The following is a 6280-nucleotide window of genomic DNA, read 5'->3' as shown; positions in this document are numbered from 1 at the left end:
GAGAGAGAGGGAGAGAGAGAGGAGCTGGTATAAAGAGAGGGAGAGAGAGAGAGTGGAGCTGGTATAGAGATAAGGAGAGAGAGGGACTGGTGTAGAGAGAGGGAGAGAGAGAGAGGAACTGGTATAGAGAGAGAGAGAGAGGAACTGGTATAGAGAGAGGGAGAGAGGAACTGGTATAGAGAGAGGGAGAGAGGGAGAGGAACTGGTTCAGAGAGACAAAGAGGGAATACTGGTATAGAGAGAGAGAGAGAGGGAGGAATGGTATGGAGAGAGAGAGAGGGGAGAGAGAGGAACTGCTATAGAGAGAGGGAGAGAGAGGGGAGAGAGAGGAACTGGTATAGAGAGACGGAGAGAGGGAGGAACTGGTATAGAGAGAGGGAGAGAGAGGGGTGAGAGAGGAACTGGTATAGAGAGACGGAGAGAGGGAGGAACTGGGAAAGAGAGAGGGAGAGAGAGGAACTTAGAGAGAGGGAGAGAGAGAGGAACTGGTATAGGGAGAGAGGGAGAGAGAGAGAAACTGGTATACAGAGAGGGAGAGAAAGAGAGCGGAACTGGTATAGAGAGAGGGAGAGAGAGGGAGGAACTGGTATAGAGAAGGGAGAGAGAGAGGAACTGGTATAGAGAGAGGGAGAGAGGGAGAGAGGAACTGGTATAGAGAGAGGGAGAGAGGGAGAGAGGAACTGGTATAGAGAGAGGGAGAGAGGAACTGGTATAGAGAGAGAGAGAAACTGGTATAGAGAGAGTGAGAGAGAGAGAGAGAGGGAGGAACTGGTATAGAGAGACGGGGGGGGGGAGAGAGAAACTGATATAGAGAGAGGGAGAGAAAGTGACAGGAACTGGTATGGAGAGAGGGAGAGGGAGATAGAGGAACTGATATAGAGAGAGTGAGAGAGAGAGGGAGGAACTGATATAGAGAGAGAGGAACTGGTATAGAGAGAGGGAGAGAGAGGGAGGAACTGGTATAGAGAGAGGGAGAGAGAGAGGAACTGGTATAGAGAGAGGGAGAGAGGGAGAGAGGAACTGGTATAGAGAGAGGGAGAGAGGGAGAGAGGAACTGGTATAGAGAGAGGGAGAGAGGAACTGGTATAGAGAGAGAGAAACTGGTATAGAGAGAGTGAGAGAGAGAGAGAGAGGGAGGAACTGGTATAGAGAGACGGGGGGGGAGAGAGAAACTGATATAGAGAGAGGGAGAGAAAGTGACAGGAACTGGTATAGAGAGAGGGAGAGGGAGATAGAGGAACTGATATAGAGAGAGTGAGAGAGAGAGGGAGGAACTGATATAGAGAGAGGGGGGGGAGAGAGAGAGAGAGGAACTGGAATAGAGTGAGGGGAGGAACTGGTAGAGGGTGAGAGAGAGAGTGGAACTGGTATAGAGAGAGGGAGAGAGAGAGAGGGAGAGAAACTGGTAGAGAGAGAGCGAGAGAGAGAGAGAGGAACTGGTATAGAGAGAGAGGAAGGAACGGGTATGGAGAGAGCGAGAGAGAGAGGGAGGAACTGGTATAGAGAGAGAGAGAGGGGAGAGAGAGGAACTGGTATAGAGAGAGGGAGAGAGGAACTGGTATAGAGAGAGGGAGAGAGAGAGGAACTGGAATATAGAGAGAGGGGGAGAGAGAGGAACTGGTATAGAGAGAGAGGGAGAGAGAGAGAGTGAGAGAGAGAGGAACTGGAATAGAGAGAGGGAGAGAGGAACTGGTATAGAGAGAGAGGGAGAGAGAGAGAGGAGCTGGTAAAAAGAGAGGGAGAGAGAGAGAGAGTGGAGCTGGTATAGGGATAAGAAGAGAGAGGAACTGGTGTAGAGAGAGGGAGAGAGAGAGAGGAACTGGTATAGAGAGAGGGAGAGAGAGAGGGGTGAGAGAGGAACTGGTATACTGAGAGGGAGAGAAAGAGAGCGGAACTGGTATAGAGAGAGGGAAAGAGAGAGGAACTGGTATAGAGAGAGGGAGAGAGAGGGAGGAACTGGTATAGAGAGAGGGAGAGAGAGAGGAACTGGTATAGAGAGAGGGAGAGAGGGAGAGAGGAACTGGTATAGAGAGAGGAAGAGAGGGAGAGAGGAACTGGTTTAGAGAGAGGGAGAGAGGAACTGGTATAGAGAGAGTAGTGAGAGAGAGAGGAACTGGAATAGAGAGAGGGAGAGAGGAACTGGTATAGAGAGAGAGGGAGAGAGAGAGGAGCTGGTATAAAGAGAGGGAGAGAGAGAGAGAGTGGAGCTGGTATAGAGATAAGGAGAGAGAGGGACTGGTGTAGAGAGAGGGAGAGAGAGAGAGGAACTGGTATAGAGAGAGAGAGAGAGGAACTGGTATAGAGAGAGGGAGAGAGGAACTGGTATAGAGAGACGGGGGGGGAGAGAGAAACTGATATAGAGAGAGGGAGAGAAAGTGACAGGAACTGGTATAGAGAGAGGGAGAGGGAGATAGAGGAACTGATATAGAGAGAGTGAGAGAGAGAGGGAGGAACTGATATAGAGAGAGGGGGGGGAGAGAGAGAGAGAGGAACTGGAATAGAGTGAGGGGAGGAACTGGTAGAGGGTGAGAGAGAGAGTGGAACTGGTATAGAGAGAGGGAGAGAGAGAGAGGGAGAGAAACTGGTAGAGAGAGAGCGAGAGAGAGAGAGAGGAACTGGTATAGAGAGAGAGGAAGGAACGGGTATGGAGAGAGCGAGAGAGAGAGGGAGGAACTGGTATAGAGAGAGAGAGAGGGGAGAGAGAGGAACTGGTATAGAGAGAGGGAGAGAGGAACTGGTATAGAGAGAGGGAGAGAGAGAGGAACTGGAATATAGAGAGAGGGGGAGAGAGAGGAACTGGTATAGAGAGAGAGGGAGAGAGAGAGAGTGAGAGAGAGAGGAACTGGAATAGAGAGAGGGAGAGAGGAACTGGTATAGAGAGAGAGGGAGAGAGAGAGAGGAGCTGGTAAAAAGAGAGGGAGAGAGAGAGAGAGTGGAGCTGGTATAGGGATAAGAAGAGAGAGGAACTGGTGTAGAGAGAGGGAGAGAGAGAGAGGAACTGGTATAGAGAGAGGGAGAGAGAGAGGGGTGAGAGAGGAACTGGTATACTGAGAGGGAGAGAAAGAGAGCGGAACTGGTATAGAGAGAGGGAAAGAGAGAGGAACTGGTATAGAGAGAGGGAGAGAGAGGGAGGAACTGGTATAGAGAGAGGGAGAGAGAGAGGAACTGGTATAGAGAGAGGGAGAGAGGGAGAGAGGAACTGGTATAGAGAGAGGAAGAGAGGGAGAGAGGAACTGGTTTAGAGAGAGGGAGAGAGGAACTGGTATAGAGAGAGTAGTGAGAGAGAGAGGAACTGGAATAGAGAGAGGGAGAGAGGAACTGGTATAGAGAGAGAGGGAGAGAGAGAGGAGCTGGTATAAAGAGAGGGAGAGAGAGAGAGAGTGGAGCTGGTATAGAGATAAGGAGAGAGAGGGACTGGTGTAGAGAGAGGGAGAGAGAGAGAGGAACTGGTATAGAGAGAGAGAGAGAGGAACTGGTATAGAGAGAGGGAGAGAGGAACTGGTATAGAGAGAGGGAGAGAGGGAGAGGAACTGGTTCAGAGAGACAAAGAGGGAATACTGGTATAGAGAGAGAGAGAGAGAGAGGGAGGAATGGTATGGAGAGAGAGAGAGGGGAGAGAGAGGAACTGCTATAGAGAGAGGGAGAGAGAGGGGTGAGAGAGGAACTGGTATAGAGAGACGGAGAGAGGGAGGAACTGGTATAGAGAGAGGGAGAGAGAGAGGTGAGAGAGGAACTGGTATAGAGAGACGGAGAGAGGGAGGAACTGGTATAGAGAGAGGGAGAGAGAGGAACTTAGAGAGAGGGAGAGAGAGAGGAACTGGTATAGGGAGAGAGGAAGAGAGAGAGAAACTGGTATACAGAGAGGGAGAGAAAGAGAGCGGAACTGGTATAGAGAGAGGGAAAGAGAGAGGAACTGGTATAGAGAGAGGGAGAGAGAGGGAGGAACTGGTATAGAGAAGGGAGAGAGGGAGAGAGGAACTGGTATAGAGAGAGGGAGAGAGGGAGAGAGGAACTGGTATAGAGAGAGGGAGAGAGGAACTGGTATAGAGAGAGAGAGAAACTGGTATAGAGAGAGTGAGAGAGAGAGAGAGAGAGGGAGGAACTGGTATAGAGAGACGGGGGGGGAGAGAGAAACTGATATAGAGAGAGGGAGAGAAAGTGACAGGAACTGGTATGGAGAGAGGGAGAGGGAGATAGAGGAACTGATATAGAGAGAGTGAGAGAGAGAGGGAGGAACTGATATAGAGAGAGAGGAACTGGTATAGAGAGAGGGAGAGAGAGGGAGGAACTGGGAAAGAGAGAGGGAGAGAGAGAGGAACTGGTATAGAGAGAGGGAGAGAGGGAGAGAGGAACTGGTATAGAGAGAGGGAGAGAGGGAGAGAGGAACTGGTATAGAGAGAGGGAGAGAGAGAGGGGTGAGAGAGGAACTGGTATACTGAGAGGGAGAGAAAGAGAGCGGAACTGGTATAGAGAGAGGGAAAGAGAGAGGAACTGGTATAGAGAGAGGGAGAGAGAGGGAGGAACTGGTATAGAGAGAGGGAGAGAGAGAGGAACTGGTATAGAGAGAGGGAGAGAGGGAGAGAGGAACTGGTATAGAGAGAGGAAGAGAGGGAGAGAGGAACTGGTTTAGAGAGAGGGAGAGAGGAACTGGTATAGAGAGAGTAGTGAGAGAGAGAGGAACTGGAATAGAGAGAGGGAGAGAGGAACTGGTATAGAGAGAGAGGGAGAGAGAGAGGAGCTGGTATAAAGAGAGGGAGAGAGAGAGAGAGTGGAGCTGGTATAGAGATAAGGAGAGAGAGGGACTGGTGTAGAGAGAGGGAGAGAGAGAGAGGAACTGGTATAGAGAGAGAGAGAGAGGAACTGGTATAGAGAGAGGGAGAGAGGAACTGGTATAGAGAGACGGGGGGGGAGAGAGAAACTGATATAGAGAGAGGGAGAGAAAGTGACAGGAACTGGTATAGAGAGAGGGAGAGGGAGATAGAGGAACTGATATAGAGAGAGTGAGAGAGAGAGGGAGGAACTGATATAGAGAGAGGGGGGGGAGAGAGAGAGAGAGGAACTGGAATAGAGTGAGGGGAGGAACTGGTAGAGGGTGAGAGAGAGAGTGGAACTGGTATAGAGAGAGGGAGAGAGAGAGAGGGAGAGAAACTGGTAGAGAGAGAGCGAGAGAGAGAGAGAGGAACTGGTATAGAGAGAGAGGAAGGAACGGGTATGGAGAGAGCGAGAGAGAGAGGGAGGAACTGGTATAGAGAGAGAGAGAGGGGAGAGAGAGGAACTGGTATAGAGAGAGGGAGAGAGGAACTGGTATAGAGAGAGGGAGAGAGAGAGGAACTGGAATATAGAGAGAGGGGGAGAGAGAGGAACTGGTATAGAGAGAGAGGGAGAGAGAGAGAGTGAGAGAGAGAGGAACTGGAATAGAGAGAGGGAGAGAGGAACTGGTATAGAGAGAGAGGGAGAGAGAGAGAGGAGCTGGTAAAAAGAGAGGGAGAGAGAGAGAGAGTGGAGCTGGTATAGGGATAAGAAGAGAGAGGAACTGGTGTAGAGAGAGGGAGAGAGAGAGAGGAACTGGTATAGAGAGAGGGAGAGAGAGAGGGGTGAGAGAGGAACTGGTATACTGAGAGGGAGAGAAAGAGAGCGGAACTGGTATAGAGAGAGGGAAAGAGAGAGGAACTGGTATAGAGAGAGGGAGAGAGAGGGAGGAACTGGTATAGAGAGAGGGAGAGAGAGAGGAACTGGTATAGAGAGAGGGAGAGAGGGAGAGAGGAACTGGTATAGAGAGAGGAAGAGAGGGAGAGAGGAACTGGTTTAGAGAGAGGGAGAGAGGAACTGGTATAGAGAGAGTAGTGAGAGAGAGAGGAACTGGAATAGAGAGAGGGAGAGAGGAACTGGTATAGAGAGAGAGGGAGAGAGAGAGGAGCTGGTATAAAGAGAGGGAGAGAGAGAGAGAGTGGAGCTGGTATAGAGATAAGGAGAGAGAGGGACTGGTGTAGAGAGAGGGAGAGAGAGAGAGGAACTGGTATAGAGAGAGAGAGAGAGGAACTGGTATAGAGAGAGGGAGAGAGGAACTGGTATAGAGAGAGGGAGAGAGGGAGAGGAACTGGTTCAGAGAGACAAAGAGGGAATACTGGTATAGAGAGAGAGAGAGAGAGAGGGAGGAATGGTATGGAGAGAGAGAGAGGGGAGAGAGAGGAACTGCTATAGAGAGAGGGAGAGAGAGGGGTGAGAGAGGAACTGGTATAGAGAGACGGAGAGAGGGAGGAACTGGTATAGAGAGAGGGAG

The sequence above is a fragment of the Chiloscyllium plagiosum genome, unplaced genomic scaffold, assembly GCF_037043375.1.
Source record: "Chiloscyllium plagiosum isolate Xiang-an unplaced genomic scaffold, Cpla_swu_hap1 HiC_scaffold_125, whole genome shotgun sequence".
Taxonomy (NCBI): domain Eukaryota; kingdom Metazoa; phylum Chordata; class Chondrichthyes; order Orectolobiformes; family Hemiscylliidae; genus Chiloscyllium; species Chiloscyllium plagiosum.
The sequence above is the reverse complement of the archived record's forward strand: the minus strand, read 5'-3'. Positions refer to the sequence as shown.